The sequence below is a fragment of the Zalophus californianus genome, chromosome 7 (assembly GCF_009762305.2).
Source record: "Zalophus californianus isolate mZalCal1 chromosome 7, mZalCal1.pri.v2, whole genome shotgun sequence".
Taxonomy (NCBI): domain Eukaryota; kingdom Metazoa; phylum Chordata; class Mammalia; order Carnivora; family Otariidae; genus Zalophus; species Zalophus californianus.
Window position 1 is genome coordinate 132,410,188 of NC_045601.1, and position 24,815 is coordinate 132,435,002.

Genomic DNA, 24,815 nt, shown 5'->3' on the forward strand with positions numbered 1-24,815 from the left:
TAGGAGAGATGAGGACCTTGCCCAAAGCCAAACAGCAGGCATAAACCCAGTCTGCCAGAATGGCATGTCATCATGTAATAACCTACCTTTGTAATGACATAACAAGGGTCTGGATCAGGTGATAGCGACGAAAATGAAGAATGGAGGAGAGGAGGTAAATTGCAAATGGCTTAGGAAGTATAAGCAATAGGACTTGGCCACTGATTGCACATGGAAGGCAAAGAGGAGTAGGGGTCCAGGAGGACTCTGAAGTCAGGAGGAGGTGGTGGACTGTTGGGCCGAAATTTGCAGGGAAGGGTAAGCAACAGGTTCAGCAGCGCTTAAGGACTGGGGTGTGAGAACAGAAATGCCAGTTGTTACCTTCTGAGTTCTCATATATTCCAAGTGCTGTTGAGAGGCTCTACCTGAGCAATCTCATTGAATCCTTACAACAGCCCCGAGACAGTGACTATGATGCCCATTTTACAGATGAGAGTGAGGCTCAAAGAAAGTAACTTGCTTATGGGCACCTTGTTTATACAGAAAACAGGAAATTTAAACCCAGGCAGAGTGACCCTGGAGGTTGTAATAACAGAAATTTGGGAGTTTGAGATCTTGGAGGAAGAGAGGCATAGATGTTAGTGATACCTTGTCTTGTTCTCTATTTTCTTGTTTTTAATTGTATTTTTTCCAATGTTTTCTCTTTTCACCACATGTTTTCCTACCTTCCTGTTTTCAAATTCTTCTGTCCCACAGGAATGTTGTTTTTTTCTCCTAGCGTTTAGGTTTCTTCTCTTTCTTTTTTCTTTCTTGATGTTACAAAGGGATAACTAAAATTATTTAATAGCTGGGGTGCCTGGGTGGCTCAGTTGGTTAAGTGTCTGACTCTTGTTTTTGGCTCAGGTCATGATCTCAGGGTCGTGAGATTGAGCCCCACATCGGGCTCTATGCTGGGCGTGGAACCTCCTCTTAACTCTCTCTCTCTGGGACACCTGGGTGGCTCGTCGGTGAAGTGTCTGCCTTCAGCTCAGATCATGATCCTGGGGTCCTAGGATCGAGTCCCACGTGGGGCTCCTTGCTCAGCAGGGAGCCTGCTTCTCCCCCTGCTTGTGCTCTCTCTCTGACAAATAAAATCTTCCAGAAAAAAAAAATTCTCTTTTTCCCTCTCCTTCTGCCCTTCCCACCCTCAAGCGTGCTCTCTTGCTCGCTCTCAAAAAAAATTATTGAACAACTGCAGGAATTGAACATGTTATGTTGTGTTTGTGCTGTTTCATAAAAATGTTTGAAGATTTCAAGGTTTCCAGGAATGTAACACATGTTACTTAGCAACGATTATTCTCCTAATCACTTCTGCATTTCACATTAATAGGCTTATGGTTTATTGGCAAATGGGCTCATTAATAGAGGAAAACGTGATTATGCTATTTGTGTGTTAGATTTGGATAACCTGACATAAAAAGACACAGTCCCTGTTTTGCATTTCATCTCAGAATCAATTATCTTTGAATTTTTTTTAAAGATATGAAGTATCTAAGTTTTCCAAATCCATATCCCTGAGACTTATTTATCTATGTCCCGGAGATATTAAGAAATTAAATATTCCCCCATCACTTAGGTATTGAGCGTTATTTCCTCAGGGCTCTCAGTAGTACTGTGCTGGGGGAAGGAATAGTTTCCAAACACAGAGGGGGGCTCATCTAAAAAGTGCCAGAGCTGTTTATTATATTCAAAAACATACTAGTGATATATAATAGGGGATAAAATTCCCATCAGAATCTTGGGCTCCTCCTTCTTTCTGCAAAACCCCTCCAAGATGTCCAGAAGGTGAGCATTCTTTCTCACCACACAGAAGGGGCTCTCCAGAGCTGTGGCATTTCATCAAAACACCTCTGCCCACAGAGTTCAAATGCCCATGGTTGCAAGAATAGTTAGCTTGAATCTCTGCAGGCAAGCAGGAAAGAGTTCACCTATAAGGGACTGTCTCTTCTTTGAAATAACCCAAGTACGAAACCATTCCTTCATAAATTAAAAAGAAACCCCTTGAACTATTCTGAAGTCAAAAGAGAGAGTTGCAATGCATCTGCTCACTGTACTGTGTCCTCATTCAGCTGTAAGTAACTCTTAGGTGAATCAAGTCTGCGTTTCTAATAGAGATCTGGTAAGGTAGGGACAAAGGCTAAGGCAAACCCAGAGGAATCTTTGTCCTCTTCTTAAACTACTACAGCATAAAAGGGAACTGGGAAAAGTGAAACCGTGTTGGTTTGATTCAACAAACACCCGAAACCATCTTTCAAATATTCTGGGCAGAATCAAGTCCAAAGTGTGTTTTGCCAAGTCGGAGGGAAATTCACTCCATGTGTTTCTGATTCATTTATAGTTTAATCATCAAAATACTGCTTTGCAAAATACTGCTTAGTTATGTCCAAGAAACCTTTTATGAGCCGTTTTAAAACATTGTCTTGAAAACAGGAAGCACTGTTTTGCCAAGAGCTAACAGATGCCTGGGCAGAGGTTCTGAATTTGGTTGTGGGGGCAGAAACGGAGATTTCCAAATCTGACAGAGCCAACCTTATAACGCCTTTGGGGGAATCTGTGCTGTGTGTCTGTCTCCACTCACCAGAATAACAGAAATCCTTCAGGGAAAATAACCCAAGGGGCAGGTGACCTCTGGCTTCTGTGATTTCTGCTCAAACTCATTCCCATTCTTGGATTTTCACACCCTCTCACTACATTCCATTTGCTAAGTGATAAGTCAGGAGATAACTTCTCTACTGAAATCTTGCTAGTGTCGTAGCCCTTAAAAACCTAAGGTAGAATTTCATTATTGAGCTTAGAAAACAGTAACTTCGAAGGAGCCATTGACTTCAGGAATAGGAAAAACAATTTTTTTCTCTTTATTTTTGAGGGTTTTTTTTTTAATTAACTAGAATTGTCAGAATTGAAGCCTCCTAAAATTGCTTTTACGTAAAGTAATGTTTATGTCACTTTCTCTCTCATTGCTCTTCATTGGGGGTTTTTAAAGTTCCCCCCCATCAGCTTCACCTGGGAAATAGAAATGAAAATTCTCTGAGCCCACCTCACATCTGTATCCAGCGTTTCTCACACTCCATGTACATCAGAATCGGGGAGGCCCCATCCCTAGAGTTTCTGATTCCGTAGGCCTGGGTGTGACCTGAGAACTTGTATTTCTAACAAGCCCTCCAGGCGGTCCACTGGTCCCAGGACCCTACTTGGAAAACCACTATTCTAGACTCTTCCCAGTTCTTACCACTGGCCTGCAATTGAGTGGCAGGGAGGGGGGTACTGCATCGCAGGTGTAAGTGAAGAACTACTCCAGGTGCATCCGCTAATGGTTACCTGGGGATATGTTTTAATGATTTTGCAAGGATGCCATCTCGAAATTCCCGTGGACCATTGTTCATGGCCAAAGAAATGAAGTAGCTTACATAATTCTTGGAATGATTGTATAAATCTGGCCTCCGCAGAGATTTAGTTGATGAAATAGTACCACCAAGCCAATTTATATAAGACGCTTATCATCTTTAGAGACCTTCATGAATTAGACTGTAGACTTTAAACTTACATAAAAGTAACTAAATTCACCTGGTGACAGGAGCTTTTTCTGTCACTAAAATGTTAAAGGACTTTTATTGCATGGATTCTTGTATGAGGAATATTGGGTATGTAATAGGAAAATATCCTTGATGAGAATTATATAATGCACACTAATGGGCTGTACTGATCCTTAGGCAAACCGTGAAACGGGAACTCATTGAGGGCATTTCACCAGAGAGTTCTGCGGGCATGCTGCTTTTTGATGATCTGACAATACAAACAAAGAGCTTATAGAACCTTCTTTTTTTTTTTTAAAGTCTTTCGTAAACTTTCAAATGTATTAGAATCACCTGGCAATCTTGCCAACAGGCAGATTTTGGTTCAGGAGGTATGGTTGGAGCAGGGCTCAAGGCACTTCGTTTCTAATAGTGTCCCAGGTGATGCTAATGCTGCTGGACCATGAACCACACTTGGAGAAGCGAGGTTCTGGAATAGTGGCTCATGGCCCTGGGAAACCTTGAAAAGATTCTAAATCAAATATTCTGGGTGGGACGTGGATGTCGGTATTTTTAAAGCACTCCAGGTGATCCTAATGTGCATCCAATACGGATGGAGCTCTGACCTGGAAGAGTATCGATTGCAGTCCTAGGCTGCCTCTCTCCAAATCAGATTGTTGCCTGAGTCTTTGGTGAGTATTCCATTGCAGCGAACTCCCACTTGACTTCTCGAGTAAGTGTCATAAGTGCCTATTTCTAGGTTGCTGGTAAAGGAAAGAGCCAAATGCTTTAGATTCCAGAAGTGTCGACTACCAACTTGACATTTGGCTATGAAAACTTAGCGACCCATCACATGTTCTCACCCCTACAGAGGTTCTCCCTGTTTACTCTTTCAGGTGAGCTACAGACATAACTGTGGGTATAACCAACATTGACACTCAAAAAATGCCTGATATGCTCAAGTACTTAGACACATAGTTGAGAACTCAGAATCCTGCACTTAAAAAAAAAAAAAAGAGAGGAAAAAAATGCCTGAAAAATGTTAAGAGCAGGTGTTACAATCCACTTGTCTCTGGCATAAAATAAATGTAATATTACTTCTGTGGACCATCTGATTCTGCTTGTAGCTGCACCCCAGTGGACCTTGTTGGATGAGTCAGTTGCAGAACGCACCCTGAAGTAGCTGAATGTGCTGTGGTTGGGGTAATTAAATATACACTTAAATATTGGAGAATACCTGCCTAATGTAATTATTTCAGTTTTAGCTTAGCTGAAGCGGAACTTCTCTTTCTCACAATAATTAGCCAATGGTTGCAGTTACTTCTTCAGCTTGCTCCTAATTTCTGATGATAAAACTATGGCAAGATAGAAAAGAATATATTCCTATTTTTTCTGGCGGAGGAACGCAGACCCCGTTTGTCTAATAACTGTATCCAAAGAAGGGGATTTAAATGCACAGCATATTTTAGAAGTTAAATTTAATCCACCAAAAAGCCGTTATTATCCCACGTCCACTTTTTTTTTTTGCTAGTAGTAGTACAACAGGCTGTAAAGAACTGAAATTTTGGATGCCATGTGAATGTTTCCTGCTTTATGCTATGGGTAGATCATAGGCATGAATCTAAACTGACCCAAACCGTCCTCACTATAACAGTGGTCTTCTTCACCATATCTCCGGGAATTCCACCTGTATCGCAGTGATCAGTACAATGATCAGAAATACAACAGATGTGGTGGAATAGTCATGAAGAGTGATTTCTTGTTCTTCAGGGCAATACGCTATTGGGCACCCCCTGTATATTTGGAGTTAATTTAACCGTCGCGCTTACCAGGGTGAGCAGCACAAAGCAACCCGTGCTGGAGGAAATGCGTTAGGAACCCTTTTGCTTATTTCTTCTCTGATTTCATCTTTGCCTAACACTGGAACACCTGGAACGCCTCTCTCAGCCTCTTTACCCATCTACTTTTTTAATTAACATAATTTATTATTTGTTTCAGGGGTACAGGTCTGTGATTCATTAGTCTTACACAATTCACACTGCTCACCATAGCACATACCCTCCCCAGTGTCCATCACCCAGCCACCCCATCCCTCCCACCCCCACCACTCCAGCCACCCTCAGTTTGTTTCCTGAGAGTCTCTCTTATGGTTTGTCTCCCTCTCTGGTTTCATCTTGTTTCATTTTTCCCTCCCTTCCCCTATGATCCTCTGTCTTGTTTCTCAAATTCCTCATATTAGTGATATATGATAATTGTCTTTCTCTGACTTATTTCGCTTAGCGTAATACCCTCTAGTTTCAACCATGTCATCGCAAATGGCAAGATTTAATTTTTGACGGCTGCATAATATTCCTCTGTGTGTGTGTGTGTGTGTGTGTGTGTGTGTGTGTGTGTGTGTGTATGTATACACACCACATATATACCACATCTTCTTCATCCATTCATCTGTTGATGGAAATCTAGGCTCTTTCCATAGTTAGGCTATTGTGGACATTGCTGCTATAAACATTGGGGTGCAGGTGCCCCTTCAGATCACTACGTTTGAATCCTTTGGGTAGATACCCAGTAGTGCAATTGCTGGGTCGTAGGGTAGCTCTATTTTCAACTTTTATCTGCATTCTTGTCAATACTTAGCCTTCAGGCTTTCTTGCAGTCTTGGGTGTGGCCACCCTATGGCTTATAACATCCCCACTGTTCCAGGTAGAAACTTACTACCCAACCTGGTCCCCCAGGAAGCCAGTCCCACTCTGACAACCTCAGTCAGGCCCATTGAACTACAATTACAACAGACCACCTACAAGCCTGCGGCAAGCCAAGCGTCATGGCTTTGGCACTCAGATTACTGAAGACACCTGTGTGGGGTGTAAGGGCTGGAAAGAGGGTAGGAATCACCCTGCATACCCTGGGGGGCTGATGGTCCTCCCTTGGACTTCAGGTCTATCTATATTCATCTCTAGAGTCATGGGGCCTCTCACCACTCAGACTAGAGTTTTGGAGGTGGGGGTTGAGGAGGAGCACTGAGGAGGGGAGCTTTTAAACTTGTGCATTCTTGAAAAGTCATGATTTGAAAATGTACCATTTGAATTTCTGTTGCCTTTAATACTGAAAGTTCTGACCAATAAAACCCACTTCCCTTCAGAGGCCCTTCCAGGTAAACCCAGTTTCTCATTTTTGAAAAAGAAAAGCTGATGTAGAATTTTGAAGTGATGGCCAGTAAGCTCGTGGGTGTCTGTTTGCTTATATAGTGAAATTTTCTTGAAGCAAGGGAGGACCACGTTTGGAATCCATCTGAGGGAACACTGCCTAACATCCCATCCTTGGCAGTCACTGGGATAGGCCCTACAATTCTAATAGCTGCTGGTTGTTTTGGTGATTGATCAGATGTCTTAAGGTAGATAGGTTTTCAATAAGGAAGTGGGCCACACCAAGAGAAGAGGAAAATTACCATGAAAATTAAAAACGACACAAATAATAACAGAGGATGGGCAGACAGAGAATCAGGTAGAAATAATACCAAGAATTAAGGCAAGAAAAGTGGTAAGAATTGCATTAAGTAAGAATTAGAAGGTCGTCTTCAGAACCTAAAGGTTAGGTCCATTGAGGAACTCAAGAGCACCAAAAGGTAGCCCAAGTAGATGGGAATTCAAAAAGCCTAACAAATTATCCAGACAGAAATGGATGCCAAAATTGATAAAGAACGCCAGCAATAAGACAAACATAAGTAATTTAGCCTCGTTCTTCTGGTAGTTCTTATTTGAATAGCCTGGAAGCAGACCAGTTTCAAAATACTGATTCCAGGATTTGTCACGGATCTATTAAAATCTCTAGAGGTGTGGGACATAGGGATGGGAACTTCGTTAAAATATCCCCGAGGTTATTTACATGCACACTGAGAGCTGAGAATCGACCAGCCCAACCAGTAACCTTCTCTTGTGCTTTCTTTTGGGACAAGAGTTAGTTCCAGGGATGGACGTTCTATGGTTGCCCTGTCCAATATGGCACCCACCAGCCACATGTGGCCAATGGGCACTTGGAAGTGTGCCTACTCCAAATTGCAATGTGCTAAATACACACTGAATTTTGAAGACTTAGCAGAAAGAGGAAGAATGGAGAACATCTCATTTATGATTTTTATATTGTTTACATGTTGAATAACATACACACCTTGGGTTAAAGAAAATATTAAAAAAAATTAATTTCGCCTGTTTCTTTATACTTTTTAAATATAACTACTAGAATGCTTTAAATTACATTTGTGGGTCACATTATATTTCTGGTGGGCAGTGCTATGCTTGAACCTGTGGATAAAACAAAGCAAAGTTATACTCTATGAAGTATAAGAAGCAATGAGAAGAACATAGAAATGAAGGACTTTTTTTAAAAATTAGGGTTTACTTATTTGGTTGTGTTAGAAAACGTTGGTTTAAAATTAATTGTACTTTTTTGTTTGTTTTTTAGTTCAGTAGATCCCTTCTGCACAAAGGTTAGAACCTTACTCAGTAGAGATTTTAGGAATGAAAGAGACTTCCCCACCTACCCCAGGTGGAAATATTGCCCAGATTAAGCAGAATACTGCTATGGATGTCATTCAGCCATGTTTTGTCCAGAAATTAGTGGAAGAAAATTAAATGCTATATAATGTTATATATTTCTTGATATATAACACATTTGTATACACTCCCCCCAAATATCCATTAGTAATATGTAGGTGACAAATGGATCCAGATAATGTCTGATATATCAGCCATAGTTTAGCTTCCCTGAATTTAGCAAACAGAAAGTGTGAACTCATTCAAATTGGAGACATTTTTAATCCATCCTGTTGATAAGTATCTACAATACCAAGTACCATGCAAGATCCTAAGGATACAGTGATGAATAAGATGGATTACAGGTCCTACTCTTTCAAGGCTTTCAGGGAAGGCAAACAGGCAGTTATAATGTAGCATGATGAGCTGTAGAATAAGGAGCTAAGAGAGCACAGCATGGCTGCACCTGTCCAAGACTTCTCGAAAAGCACAGCATCTCCCTTGAGCTCTGAAGGATGTATAGAGGTTGTTCCAGGTCGAGGGGCGTGTGTATTGATAGGGCTGGAGGCAGGGAAGTGTAAACTGTGAAAAATCCGAGAACTGAAAATAATTCTGTTGTGCTATTGTAGCAGGTTGGGGGATGGGAGATAGGTAAGGTGTGAGCCTGGAGAAGTAAATACAGGCCAGGAAAACAGCCCACATATTGTATGGCTATAGGAGGTAGCCAGAAAAGGCAGATCTACAGATGCAGAACATTGATTTGTGATTTCATAGGGGCTAGGGTGAGAATTAGGAGTGATAGCACCTGTCTTCTTTTTAGGAGGTTGGAAATGTTCAAAAATTCGATTGTACAACTCTGCAAAAATATTAAAGTTCATTGACGTGTACACTTAAGATGGGTGAATGTGATGGTGTGTAAATTATGTCTCCATAGAGCCGTCAGGATAAAAAGGCATCTTATAAGCCCTGCTAAGGAGTTTTGATGCTCTCACAATTGAGGCAAGAAGGTATTGGTGGTACAGATTCCTGCACCTGCATTTTAGAAAGCAGGGAGCATACACAACCCCTGCTCAGGTGAGGGGAAAAGAACTGACCTCAGTTGAACAGCTACTGTATAACAGACACTGCGTAGACACCGTATGTGCATGATCTCATTTAAATCCCACCACAGCCTACTGGTAGTTTAACTGGATGGTTTGTTGCTGTTGCAATAGAGATGCAATTCTATTGGATCTGAAATATAGACAAGCCCTGCTTTACCTATGAGACATGCATGGCTCAGGGAGGAGAAGTCACCTGCCCAGAAGCACCATGCCAGTAAGTAGCAGAGCCGGGGACTGGAGCTCAGGAGATGTCTGATTGATCTAAGGCTGGGTCTTTCTGCTCAGCCTACTTTTCTGAGATTGGGCGAATGAGCCTGCACAGCACGGAGCAGAATAACTTGGTAGATTGCGCAGCTGAAGTACTTAGCCCCTTGTATTTCCCGTGGTTGCCTTAACAAATCACCACACACTGAGTGGCTTAAAACAATACAAATATATTCTTTCTGGGGGTCAGAAGGCTCCTTCTAGAGGCTCTGGGGGAGAATCCATTTTCTTGCCTCTCAAGACTACCGACATCTCTTGGCTTGCGGTTCTTTCTTTGCAATGGGATCACTCCAACCTCTGCTTTTGCCATCACATCTCCTTCTTCTTTGATCTGATCCTCTTGTCTCCTCCTACAAGGACCCTTGTCATTTACACTGGGTCCATCCGGATAACCCAGAAGAATCTCTTTATCTCAAGAGCCTTAATCTCATCACGTCTGCAGAGTCCCTTCTGCCCTGCACTGTGACATCTTCACAGGTGGGGGGACTGCAATGTGGACATCTTTGTGGGGGGCCATTACTCAGCCTGCCACACCCCTGATTTGAAAGGAGAAACACGTGTTTGAAAGGAGTATAATAAATGTAGTCTTCTATATCTTGACCTTGAACATAAACTCAAAAGCTGCTCTTTTTTCATAACCCAAATAAAGACTAGAATCAAATAATACTATTATTTGTCTCCCATTTTAAAATGTCCTCCTCTTGAAACTTTAGAGGAATAAAATAAATTAAAAACTTGATGATGTGCCATGAAGAATATTATTTTCCTTTGAAGGTATTATTTATTATTAGTTGATAAATCTCAGGCTTGCTTTTATCTGTCAAGCCCTCAGAGAGATCTCACACCGAAAGAATGTGGAAGTTTGGACAAATGAGAACACACACACACATGTAGAATAATACTTATATTGCTCAAAAACTGTTCTGAGACATCCTTTCTCTTCTGCAACGTCACTTAAGGCAAATATGTGCTGCGTGAAGCATTGTTTAAATAGGCCAGTGTCGTCTTTTTTAAAGGTTCTGTGGTGTCTATTTTCCTCTAGGTTTACCTCCTACAACAACAGCTGTAAATTGTCAAAGTCAAGGCCCCAAATTACAACAGAAGATGAAGAGCAAACCCAGAGGCCATGAGGCAGCCTTGAATCTGCTGACTGAAGGCACAATATGGAGAAAGAGACTTAGTTGTTGTTATTAAAGGGTTCAGGGCTCTGAGGGGCTGTTCCTCCAAAGGTGGGAGACCTTATCCTATATATAGGGCGTAGAGATAGATACATAGGTAGATAGGATACCTATATAGGATATATAGAGATATATACGCATTTTTAATATACATTCAAATATTACATATTCATAGGAGTTTGGGAGTTGGGAGAGGATGGAATGTTCCCTTGGCTCTTACGCAGAATTCTCCTGTATATTCTTGTCTCTCTTTGACCAATGACAATAATACCTTTCTCTGGTAACTCCTGTCACCTTCATAGAATAGATCACCCTCTTCATTTTTTGTTGTCTTACACTCAGCCTACCAATATGAACTTTCTTTATCCTTTAGTTTGAACCCCCTGGCTGACTTCTGCGAAAAGTAGTGTTTTCATTAAAAAATGTTCTAGGTGGTTAACCAGATTTAGTCTCACAGAATAGAGTCCCAGGGACTCAGGGGCCCTGCTCTCCACCATGAACTGCTTGTGTGACCTGGGGCTCAGCCTATCTGGATCTCCCGTGTTTCCTCATGAAGCCAGGGTTGTGTCACAGGACTGTGAGGTGCCTTTTAGCTCCAATATCTTACAAGCTCAGAACATTTAGTGGCTATGGGAACTATGTGTTGGATCTTGATTTGGGGTTTCCAAGAAGCTGACCCAGGGATAGATACAATTTTGTGTGTAAGTAGCTTATTTGGGAGGTACACTCAGGAAATACTGGCAGAGGTTTGGGGAGATAAGACAGGAGAAGAGAAGGAAGGCGATCAAGAGAGCATTATCAAGCTAGTCACCGCTATATGCAGTGAGCCTCCATGTTATTCCCATTTGGGGGTGCAGAAACTCGGTATTTATTTATTCACGTGCTCCTTCTCCATCATGGGTTGAATGCTGCTTTGGCGGGGCATTGCCTCTCAAGTACTTCTCTCTCCTTTACTCCTACAATCAGGAAAAAAAAAAAAAAGCCCTCTGTACAGAGTTGCAGGCATTCCCTGTAAGCCTTCTAATTATGGAAGTGAGTACCAGTGGGATACGGCGGGTTGCTGACTGCATCTGCTAAAATGTGTGTGAGAGAGGCAGGGAAGGAAGGGAAATGAATGGTCAATTAGGAAATGAGAGAGCGGTGGTCTGATGTTTTGGTTTCTTTTAAATGTGCCACAAAGGTTCCAGAGATGACAGAGCATTGGTCAGCGGTGTTTAGCAGCATATCCAGGCTACCTTTGTGGTGGGTATAGGAAAGACAATAAATTTGTAGCTCAGTGTTGGAGAAGAGTTTACAGAAATCCTGACCAGAGTGAAATCTTGACCAGTATGTTAGTAAATTATGGATGGTCTCTGTTATTTACATAGAAACACTCTAAAAACACCACTCTGCAAAAATCTAATGCAATTTTCTCTCACGACCTGTTCTTCAGGCAAAGGACATTAAAATGTCATAGCATTATGACATTTTAACTAACAAAGAGCTCATCTTCAATTGCTGGTATAGAAGGTTCAGTTTGGCTAGGAGCCTTCCCTTACGGGTTTGGATCTTTCCTTTCATGCGTAGCCAGTGTGATGTGTAAAATGGGCCAATGGGTTCTATCATCATCCATTGCTCCTTGAAAGGCTTTGGCATTCAGAGATGCTCTTAGAAATAAGTGGGGTGAGAGGAATGGGATAATTAAGTTCATTTCCCCCTCTGAATTTTATTTCTGAGAACCCAACTTGCCAAGATCTATGAACTATAGAAGAGGCTTTAGCGTCAATCAGTAGGGAAAGAGGTGATGGAAGAGGAAGGAGACAGCTGACCAAGGAGCTCTAAACTTCAATCATTTTGTGCTTCAAGACAAGAGAGCAGGATTGCTGACTTTTACATTTCTTTTGAGAGGTGGCATGCTAATGGCATATTGAAGAGTCTAATAAAGCCAAGTATAGGTGTAACTCTTTTAGGAAACCGTCAAACTAGTGAAAAGTGAAACTCCTTAGGTGAATATAAAATAAGATTTGACTTACATGCAACTTAGCATCTTAGAATAAGAACAGACTTTCCAGAGCATCTAAATTAACCCTGTTATTTGACTTAAGGAAAAAAAAAAAATAAGACCTTGAAAGGTTCGGCCACTTGTCCACCAGGGCTGGAGGGCTTATGGATTCAAGTATCCGGTGCTCTTTCTACCTCATCACATGGCTGTATAGTCCTTCCCCCTCCTCTCCCCCCTCCCCCTTTCTCTCCTTCCCTCCCTCCCTCTCCCGCTCCCCCTCTCTCTTCCTCTGAAAACAAGAAGTTCATTTAAACAAGAAAACCCCTGATTTGAAAGGACCACTCTCAAGGATTCATTTCTTTTACCTTATGTCAAATGTAATAGCTTCACACATAGCCCCCCCCCAAAAGTTGTGAAGTTGCCTTTGGTTTTACAATGATAAAAGCAAAACATTTTTATCCCCCAGTCAGGTACGGTTTGCAAGGGTTTGCACTGTGGTTATTTGTTTAACACGGAGGACAAAATCATTTACCGTTCTGTAAGGACAGACGTTGAGTGAGCATGTCATTAATGGAGAAAGGGGGTGTTTGCCCAGAGATCGTCTTTTTCTGGACCTGGTCTGTAGTTGGTCTCCGCTTTGAGCAGCATACCATAGACCACTTAGTGGTTTGTTTGTTTTTTTTTTTAAGAAATATTTCTGTGTCCTCTGTCCTGCTTCTGTCAGCTTCTCTTTGCCTGATTTTCTCCAATGTAGTTGTTATTTAACACTCTGAACCTCAGAAACATCTGACTCTTGATTTCAGCTCAGGTCATGATCTCAGGGTGGTGGGATCGAGCCCCCGTCTGGGGCTCCCCGCTCAGTGGGAGTCTGCTTGGGATTCTCTCCCTCTCTCTTTCTACCCCTCCCCCTGCTTGTGCACACACTCTCTCTCTCTCTCTAAAATAAATAAATCTTAAAACACACACAGGACGCCTGGGTGGCTCAGTTGGTTAAGCGACTGCCTTCAACTCGGGTCATGATCCTGGAGTCCCGGGATCGAGTCCCACATCGGGCTCCCTGCTCAGCAGGGAGTCTGCTTCTCCCTCTGACCCTCTTCCCTCTCGTGCTCTCTCTCATTCTCTCTCTCTTAAATAAATAAAATCTTTAAACACACACACACACACACACACACACACACACACACACACACACACACACACACACAACTTGCTTCTCATTCCCAGGACGACTCTGTTCTCCAAATGGTTCCTTTATGTCTGCATAGGAATGAAGTCACTTTCGCAGTCAGCCAGACTTCTCAGCCACAGTAGAGAGACAGAATTCTCCTCACGATAGATAGAAATGTTTAACCTCACTGCTGGTAAAATAATAACATCATTATGACATCATGATCAAATTATAGAGGGTGGTTTTGTGTTGTAGCAGAAGGAAGGTGGGAGAAGTCCAAGTCCTCAACAAAGTTTCATTGAACGGTGTGGAACCCTGATGATTCAAAAAGCTTGCAGAAAAAAATCACCGTGTGTGTGTGCGCGCGCGCGCGCGCATACACAACAGATGACAAATACTGAAAAAGTTTATTATTCTGCATCTTTCACTCTTTTTGCTCCAGCACACCCATCCCACGGTGGCCTTTAAGTGACCAAGTTGAGAGAAGGATTCATAATCCCATCCGCCTTCCCCCTTCCCCAACCCTGGGCCAGGCACATCAGGTGAGTTCCGTAGGAGTGCGTCATGCGCCACGTGGAGCAGCAGGCAGTGCTTTGTGCCTGGTGACCTCTCTGCTTGTTCTCATGCTTTGCTCCTTGCTTAGAATATTCCTTTGCTCTCTTCCCCATGGCTGCCTGTCCAGGTCTGGGTGTGACCTGCCCCAGGATCACGTGCTGACCCTCTGAACCAGAAGCGCCATACTCTAGTAACACTTGGTTTGGTCTTTCTTATGATGCTGCTCATTGGCATTCTTTGCATCGCTGTTATTCTAATTGTCTTTACCATCTTACACCGGAAAGTCTTCAAGGGAATGAGCTCGCCTGGGGCTACGGGACATGGTGCCTTGTCCTTCCTTAGTAGCACCCAAAAGCATTGGATTGAATGCATGGACGAGTTAGGGGGTGGCATTGTGGTGCGTTTGCAGTCACATTTCTGAGTCACAAATAGAACGACTTCTCTGTGCGGTTGTGGTGAGGCGAGTGGGTTAAAGTGGGCAGGTTTTTAAAAGCTGCCCACCGCATGTCTGTGAAAACTGTGGATTTGAGACTCAATCTCCTAATCCTTAGACAAATTCTTTTTTGCCGTTTCCTAGAGACATAGGGTGCAGACCAAAGATAAAGACAGCCGGGGGGGAGAGAGCCTTGCTGTTATTTATATGCCTTTATAAAATTGTTCCTTCATCTTATTTTAACTTTTCAGAAATTCCCTTGTAGAACTGAGTCTGCCTACACATTTTCTACATAATTAAACTTGTGCATCAATATTCATAGTTCTGCCTACTCTTCCTCCCATTTGGGGGCTGGGTGCAGGTTACACAGATGTTTGGGGATGTGCTTCCATTCGCTCTGACATAAACCGGGCCAACTTCCCCCCAAGTTTACTGGCGGGAATGTTCGGCAAACAGGGTTACACATCAGAAGTCCTTGGGCGTGCAGCCCGCCACAGGCTTGCCCAGGCAAGATTGCCTTTGGTTTCTCTTCCTGCATCAGCTACATTTGGAAGACGGTGTGAATACCGGCCTTTTTGATGGGCTAATGTGGCTAATTTTGGAATTACCAGGTTGCAATTTTTCAGAGCAGGTTCTGTGAATGTAACAATATAAGGTATACTGCAGAAAAGTAATCCAAGAGAGACTGAAGACCATCCCATAAAAACTCTTCCGCATCTCTGCCTCTCTCACAAAGCAAACGGATGTTAACTCAAATTAGCCAAGTGTCTTCTTTTTTCTTAAAGATTTATTTATTTTTAGAGAGAAAGAACACGCGTGAGCAGGAGGGGCAGAGGGAGAGGGCACCTCAAGCAGACTCTGTGCTCATAGCAGAGCCCAACACGGGGCTCAATCCCATGACCCTGAGACCATGACCTGAGCCAAAGTCAAGAGTCAGTAGCTTAATGGATTGTGCCACCCAGGTGCCCTCAGCCAAGTGTCTTATTGTGATTGCGTGCCGTGGCACTTCCTAGGTCCTACCGCGAATAGGAAGAAAACCTTTAGGCTGAAAGAAATAGGATATGTGCCCCTTCTTTCTTCTGTTAGAATGTGAGCCATCTGAGAAAAACTCATGTTGGAAAGATTTCTGGTTATATAGGAAAAAGTCCACAGAGCATCCACAAATATAGGCACTTTTCTTTACATTTTATTTAACTTCTACATATGTTCACCCTAGTTAAAGGATTAGGAGTTTTCCAGTTGAGAATGTGACCACAGGATCACTGTCTTGACCTATGTTCATTCCCAGCCCTCACGAGGGCACCTCATGGCCAGTGAGCTGATTGAACCAGAAAGTTCCTGAATGGCAGGGCAAGGACTCTTCAAGGTACAAACCGTATGTAAGTGGATAGTTGTACCAGGTAGCTGAATTGTGGACCTCAGCTTATCTTGACTTACATATATATATACACACATACATATATATATACACACACACACACATATATATACATACATATACATACATATATATACATATATATATATAAATATAATGGTGTAGTTGGTTGGGCATCCAACACTTCATATATATATATATAAAATCTTTCATGTTTATTCCCAGGGTCTTCTTCAGGCCAAAATAAGATGCCAGTTACTTGAACCCTGTCACATTGTTTGTATTCCCAGAATCTACTTTCCTGCATCTTTTCTTTCCAAATCCCGGGAAGCCTCTCTTCTTGGTTGTCTTTGGGAAGAGATTAAATGGTAGCCTATTGACCGGAAATCCCAGAACTGAAACTGAGATAAACCGTGAGTTTCGCATTTCCCCTAACTGGCAGGTCCCCACAGCCCTATTAAGAAGATTCTTAATAGGGATGTGGCTTCCCCAGTGTGAGTTCCCCTGAATAAACTGGCCTCTGCTTGCCGCACACCTGCTACTTTTGCAACACCACACACCTGATATTCTGCCTGGAACTGCCCAAGTTCCAATCCCCCAACCCAACTTTCACCAGCTACTGCTTAAATCCATTTTTTTTGTTCATTCCCCTGAGACATGAATGATGACCTTTCTACTGCTTGTCAGTTAGTTACTCATTATAAAGATTAACCTACCTAAACCTCCCTTTCTAGGTTGGCTCTCAAGAGACAGTTTACCTGCATAAAAAAACACTAGACTTGAAATCAGCCAACATGGGTCCAAAGTCCAGTTTCTATCACTTTTAGAGTCTCTACTTTCTTATCTGTCCAGTGGATCCAGTCCCTGACCCTCAAAAGATGATCTTCCTAACTACAATTAATGAGTGTATATTCACAATAACTATGTAATTGGTAATGCGACATTCAATGTAAAAGAGAGGGTTTTTAAATGTCTTCTTTTATCATTAAAGCTAAGACCCCTAGCACCTGGGTGGTGTAGTTGGTTGGGTGTCCAACGCTTGATTTCGGCTCAGATCGTGCTCTCAGGGTTGTGAGATCGAGCCCTGCATCAGGCTCTGTGCTGGACGTGGAGTCTGCTTGATGTTCTCTCTCTCCCTTTCCCTCTGCCCCCACCCTCAAATAAATAAATAAATGTTAAAAAAAAAAAAGTTAACACCTAAAAATTGAGTCTAGGTTGGGTTGGGAAAGCCAAAAGGACAGGCATGATGGTAATGGAGAGAAGAAGGCGGATTCTGGAAACATGCCACATCAGGATTGAATGTAAATGGACAGGTCTAACCTCAAGAACGTACATCATTGCTCACTTCTAAGCTACCCCCTCTGGTGTTCCGCAAAAGGCTATCTTTCAGCATGATTTATAGACACTAACCAGGTTATATCTTTTACTTATAGAATATTAGCTAACATTAATTCCTAAATATTTTTGTATTATTGCCAGGGAAAGAATAAGGTAATGTTGCTTACACCACTAAGTAGCTTGTTTCGTAAGGAAGCAGCAAAACTTCCAATTCTGGGTCGATAATACTGGACTATCCACTGATGATGGCTTTGGAACATGTGCTTAATAAACAGGAAGCCTGTGTAGATTTTTATAGCACATTCATGGAAATGTAAGAACAGAATTTGACCAAGGGTGTATAACTAGAATAGTCACTTTGGGCTTAAAACTTCTGATTTACAAGTTTTATACTTAACAAAAGCCAGGTTGTCCCTTAAGTTAACATCATCTAAACCACAGTATTCCACTGGTGTATACGACTGAAATTTCATCTAACTGAAACCACCTATTTTGAATTTTCATTAATAGAACATGGGGTTTTCAGTATTACCATTGTTCTAAGATGATATTTTAAGAAGCACTTTGAAAAATACTCTTAATTTCTCTAATTCACACCTGATGTACCATAAATTGTCTCAATAATCCAAATTTTCCTATGGCTCAGATCTCCTCTACAGGCAATAATTTAAGCCTGAGGTCTTATCTCCAAATGAGACATTAACCTGCAGAGACTAGATATCTGACTTCATGGGCTCAAAGCAGCAGATGTAGGTTTAAAATTCAGAGTGGATAGGGGCTCCTGGGTGGCTCAGTCGTTAAGTGTCTGCCTTCGGCTTGGGTCATGATCCCAGGGTCCTGGGATCGAGCCCCGCATCTGGGAAGCCTGCTTCCCCCTCTCCCACTCGCCCTGCTTGTGTTCCCTCTCTCGCTGTGTCTCTCTCTGCCAAATAAATAAATAAGATCTTTAAAAAAATTAAAAAATTAAAAAATTAAATTCAGAGTGGATAGAGTAGGACCTCCTATATTCTAGTAAGTGACTCCCTTAATTTTCATTCCAATGAAAAACCAAGTTCACTTGTACTTATTTGTGGCTGCTATTTACACTGAACATGCTGCTTCATCGGAAGTTTGTAAAGTACTGCAAATTAAATTGTTTACGTATATATATTTATGAAAATTTTTTTTTATGAAAACTGTTATTAACTTGGGTGTGTACGTGTGTGTGTGTGTGTGTGTGTGTGTGTGTGTACGTGTACACTAAAATTCTGCCCTTAGAAACTTATATCATTGCTTACTTTTAAGCTATCCTTCTGGAGTTCCAGAAAAGAAAAGTTTCAATTTTATTTTGTCATTTCCTAGACACTAACCAGGTTATAGCTTTCATTTATAGAATATTAGCTAAGACAAATTTCTAAATATTTTTGTACATATCAATGTGTGTATGTATGTATTTATATAAGGTTAATAGCATTTTTCATAAAAGCTAAAACCTAGAAACAACCCAATGTCCACCAAGAATAGAATGGATAAATTATAATCATAATGGTATACTACATAGCAGTAAAAGTAGCAAACTACAGTAATATAGATAAATCCCACAAACATTATTGAGAGAAAGAAGCTCGAATACATACTGTATGATTCAATCTGTGTAAAGTTCAAAAACATGCACAATTAAATTATACTGTAAGAAACAACTTAGTTACCCTGAACTGGGAAGGAGGATGTGGTTAGTGATTGGGAGGGAGCATCAGTGGGGGCTTATCTTAATCTGGGCGATGTCTGCATGGATATTCCTGGAACTTCATTCACAATGATGTGTACATTGGTATACTGAGGAACTGGATATTGGATTTTCTTTTTTTTATGTGCATTTTTCAAATGCTTCCTTTTTTAAAAATTTTTATTGTTATGTTAATCACCATACAGTACATCATTAGTTTTTTAAATTTTTATTGTTATGTTAATCACCATATATTACATCATTAGTTTTTGATGTAGTGTTCCATGATTCATTGTTTGTGCATAACACCCAGTGCTCCACGCAGAATGTGCCCTTTAATACCCATCACCAGGCTAACCCATCCCCCCACCCTCCTCCCCTCTAGAACCCTCAGTTTGTTTTTCAGTGTCCATCGTCTCTCATGGTTCGTCTCCCCCTCCGACTTACTCCCCTTCATTCTTCCCCTCCTGCTATCTTCTTCTTTTTCTTTTTTCTTAACAAATGTTGCATTATTTGTTTCAGAGGTACAGATCTGTGCTTCAACAGTCTTGCACAATTCACAGCACTCACCATAGCACATACCCTCCCCAATGTCTATCACCCAGCCACCCCATCCCTCCCACCCCCCACCACTCCAGCAACCCTCAGTTTGTTTCTTGAGTTTAAGAATTCCTCATATCAGTGAGGTCACATGATACATGTCTTTCTCTGATTGACTTATTTCACTCAGCATAACACCCTCCAGTTCCATCCACGTCGTCGCAAATGGCAAGATCTCATTCCTTTTGATGGCTGCATAATATTCCATTGTGTATATATACCACTCCTTCTTTATCCATTCATCTGTTGATGGACATCTTGGCTCTTTCCAAAGTTTGGCTATTGTGGACATTGCTGCTATAAACATTGGGGTGCACGTACCCCTTCGGATCCCTATATTTGTATCTTTGGGGTAAATACCCAGTAGTGCAATTGCTGGATCGTAGGGTAGCTCTATTTTCAACTGTTTGAGGAACCTCCATACTGTTTTCCAGAGTGGTTGCACCAACTTGCATTCCCACCAACAGTGTAGGAGGGTTCCCCTTTCTCCGCATCCCCGCCAACATCTGTCATTTCCTGACTTGTTAATTTTAGCCATTCTGACTGGTGTGAGGTGGTATCTCATTGAGGTTTTGATTTGGATTTCCCTGATGCCGAGCAAAGTTGAGCACTTTTTCATGTGTCTGTTGGCCATTTGGATGTCTTCTTTGGAAAAATGTCTGTTCATGTCGTCTGCCCATTTCTAGATTGGATTATTTGTTCTTTGGGTGTTGAGTTTGATAAGTTCTTTATAGATTTTGGATACTAGCCCTTTATCTGATATGTCATTTGCAAATATTTTCTCCCATTCTGTTGGTTGTCTTTTGGTTTTGTGGACTGTTTCTTTTGCTGTGCAGAAGCTTTTTATCTTGATGAAATCCCAGTAGTTCATTTTTGCCCTCGCTTCCCTTGCCTTTGGCAATGTTTCTAGGAAGAAGTTGCTATGGCTGAGGTCAAAGAGGTTGCTACCTGTGTTCTCCTTTAGGATTTTGATGGACTCCTGTCTCACGTTTAGGTCTTTCAACCATTTGGAGTCTATTTTTGTGTGTGGTGTAAGGAAATGGTCCAGTCTCATTCTTCTGCATGTGGCTGTCCAATTTTCCGAACACCATTTGTTGAAGAGACTTTTTTGCCATTGGACATTCTTTCCTGCTTTGTCAAAGATGAGTTGACCATAGAGTTGAGGGTCCATTTCTGGGCTCTCTATTCTGTTCCATTGATCTATGTGTCTGTTTTTGTGCCAGTACCATACTGTCTTGATGATGACAGCTTTGTAATAGAGCTGGAAGTCCGGAATTGTGATGCCGCCAGCTTTGCTTTTCTTTTTCAATATTCCTCTGGCTATTCGGGGTCTCTTCTAGTTCCATACAAATTTTAGCATTATTTGTTCCATTTCTTTGGAAAAAGTGGATGGTATTTTGATGGGGATTGCATTGAATGTGTAGATTGCTCTAGGTAGCATTGACATCTTCACAATGTTGGTTCTTCCAGTCCATGAGGATGGAAAGTTTTTCCATTTCTTTGTGTCTTCTTCAATTTCTTTCATGAGTATTTTATAGTTTTCTGAGTACAGATCCTTTGCCTCTTTGGTTACATTTATTCCTAGGTATCTTACGGTTTTGGGTGCAATTGTAAATGGGATCGACTCCTTGATTTGTCTCTCTTCTATCTTGTTGTTGGTGTATAGGAATGCCACTGATTTTCTGTGCATTGATTTTATATCCTGCCACTTTACTGAATTCCTGTATGAGTTCTAGCAGTTTTGGGGTGGAGTCTTTTGGGTTTTCCACATACAGTATCATATCATCTGCAAAGAGTGAGAGTGTGACTTCCTCTTTGCCGATTTGGATGCCTTTGATTTCTTTTTGTTGTCTGATTGCTGTGGCTAGGACTTCTAATACTATGTTGAATAGCAGTGGTGAGAGTGGACATCCCTGCCGCGTTCCTGACCTTAGGGGGAAAGTTCTCAGCTTTTCCCCGTTGAGAATGATATTCGCTGTAGGTTTTTCATAGATGGCTTTTATGATATTGAGGTATGTACCCTCTATCCCTATACTCTGAAGAGTTTTGATCAAGAAAGGATGCTGCACTTTGTCAAATGCTTTTTCTGCATCTATTGAGAGGATCATATGACTCTTGTTCTTCCTTTTGTTAATGTATTGTATCACATTGATTGATTTGCGGATGTTGAACCAGCCTTGCAGCCCAGGGATAAATCCCACTTGGTCGTGGTGAATAATCCTTTTAATGTACTGTTGGATCCTATTGGCTAGTATTTTGGTGAGAATTTTTGCATCCATGTTCATCAAGGATATTGGTCTGTAATTCTCCTTTTTGACGGGGTCTTTGGTTTGGGGATCAAGGTAATGGTGGCCTCATAAAATGAGTTTGGAAGCTTTCTTTCCATTTCTATTTTTTGGAACAGTTTCAGGAGAATAGCTATTAATTCTTTTTTAAATGTCTGATAGAATTCCCCTGGGAAGCCATCTGGCCCTGGGCTTTTGTGTGTTGGGAGATTTTTGATGACTGACTGCTTCAATTTCCTTAGTGGTTATAGGTCTGTTCAGGTTTTCTATTTCTTCCTGGTTCAATTTTGGTAGTTGATACATCTCTAGGAATGCACCCATTTCTTGCAGGTTATCTAATTTGCTGGCATAGAGTTGCTCATAATATGTTCTTATAATTGTTTGTATTTCTTTGGTATTGGTTGTGATCGTTCCTCTTTCATTCATGATTTTGTTGATTTGGGTCATTTCTCTTTTCTTTTTGATAAGTCTGGCCAGGGGTTTATCAATCTTGTTAATTCTTTCAAAGAACCAGCTCCTAGTTTCGTTGATCTGTTCTACTGTTCTTTTGGTTTCTAGTTCATTGATTTCTGCTCTGATCTTTATTATTTCTCTTCTCCTGCTGGGTTTAGGCTTTATTTGCTGTTCTTTCTCCAGCTCCTTTAGGTGTAGGGTTAGGTTGTGTATTTGAGACCTTTCTTGTTTCTTGAGAAAGGCTTGTATTGCTATATACTTTCCTCTTGGGACTGCCTTTGCTGTATCCCAAAGATTTTGAACAGTTGTGTTTTCATTTCCATTGGTTTCCATGAATTTTTTTAATTCTTCTTTAATTTCCTGGTTGACCCATTCATTCTTTAGTAGGATGCTCTTTAGCCTCCATGTATTTGAGTTCTTTCCGACTTTCCCCCTGTGATTGAGTTCTAGTTTCAAAGCATTGTGGTCTGAAAATATGCAGGGAATAATCCCAGTCTTTTGGTAGCAGTTGAGACCTGATTTTTGACCTAGGATGTGATCAATTCTGGAGAATGTTCCATGGGGACTAGAGAAGAATGTGTATTCTGTTGCTTTGGGATGGAATGTTCTGAATATGTCTGTGAAGTCTATTTGGTCCAGTGTGTCATTTACAGTCTTTATTTCCATGTTGATCTTTTGCTTAGATGATCTGTCCATTTCAGTGAGGGGGGTGTTAACGTCCCCCACTATTATTGTATTTTTGTCAATGTGTTTCTTTGCTTTTGTTATTAATTGCCTTACATAATTGGCTGCTCCCATGTTAGGGGCATAGATATTTACAATTGTTAGATCTTCTTGTTGGATAGACCCTTTAAGTAGGATATAGTGTCCTTCTTCATCTCTTATTACAGTCTTTGTTTTAAAATCTAATTTGTCTGATATAAGGATTGCCACCCCAGCTTTCTTTTGGTGTCCATTAGCATGGTAAATGGTTTTCCACCCCCTCGCTTTCAATCTGGGGGTGTCTTTGGGTCTAAAATGAGTCTCTTGCAGACAGCATATTGATGGGTCTTGTTTTTTAATCCAATCTGATAGCCTGTGTCTTTTGATTGGGGCGTTTAGCCCATTTACATTCAGGGTAACTATTGAAAGGTGTGAATTTAGTGCCATTGTATTGCCTGTAAGGTGACTGTGACTGTATATTGTCTGTGTTCCTTTCTGATCTATGCTGCTTTTAGGCTCTCTCTTTGCTTAGAGGACCCCTTTCAATATTTCTTGGAGGGCTGGTTTCGTGTTTGCAAATTCCTTTAGTTTTTGTTTGTCCTGGAAGCTTTTTATCTCTCCTTCAATTTTCAGTGACAGCCTAGCTGGATATAGTATTCTTGGCTGCATATTTTTCTCGTTTAGTGCTCTGAAGATATCATGCCAGTCCTTTCTGGCCTGCCAGGTCTCTGTGGATAGGTCTGTTGCCAGTCTAATGTTTCTACCACTGTAGGTTACATATCTCTTCTCCCGAGCTGCTTTCAAGATTTTCTCTTTGTCTCTGAGACTCGTAAGTTTTACTATTAGATGTTGGGGTGTTGACCTATTTTTATTGATTTTGAGAGGGGTTCTCTGTGCCTCCTGGATTTTGATGACTGTTTCCTCCCTCACATTAGGGAAGTTCTGTGCTATTATTTGCTCCAATATACCTTCTGCCCCTCTCTCTCTTTCTTCTTCTGGGATCCCAATTATTCTAATGTTGTTTCGTCTTATCGTATCGCTTATCTCTTGAATTCTGCCCTCGTGATCCTGTTGTTGTTTCTCTCTCTTTTTCTCAGCCTCTTTATTTTCCATCATTTGTTCTTCTATATCGCTGATTCTCTCTTCTGCCTCATTTATCCTAGCAGTTAGTGTCCCCATTTTTGATTGCACCTCATTAATAGCCTTTTTGATTTCGACTTGGTTAGATTTTAGTTCTTTTATTTCTCCAGAAAGGTTTCTCTAATAAGGTCCACGCTTTTTTCAAGCCCAGCTGGTATCTTTATAGTCATGATTCTGAACTCTAGGTCCGACATCATACTAATGTCCGTATTGAGTAGGTCCCTGGCTGACGGTACTACCTCTTGTTCTTTTTGCTGAGGTGATTTTTTTCATCTTGTCATTTTGTCCAGAGGAGAACAGATGAATGAGAGAACAAAATGCTAACAGGTTAACAACATCCCCAGCAAATATACTCTATACAAATCAGAAAAGACCTGAAACCAGGGGAAAAGAAAGGGAAAGAAAGAGAAAAGAAGGAGAAAAGAAAGAAAAAAAAGAAAAAGATAAAAACAAAAACAGAACAATACAAAAAA

General features: G+C 41.3%; 1 protein-coding gene across 8 annotated transcripts in view; it reads left to right on the plus strand.

The window, feature by feature from the left end:
* PHACTR1 (phosphatase and actin regulator 1) overlaps positions 1-24,815 on the plus strand; it is a 551,155-nt gene that overhangs the window by 250,916 nt on the left and 275,424 nt on the right. The window contains exon 1 of one of the 8 annotated variants that reach the window (XM_027601446.2): positions 14,196-14,295. The exons of the other annotated variants lie outside the window; for them this stretch is intronic. The gene's annotated coding sequence lies outside the window, so the exon portion shown is untranslated. Of the gene's footprint in view, positions 1-14,195; positions 14,296-24,815 lie in introns of those variants that run through there. 8 annotated transcript variants of the gene reach the window in all.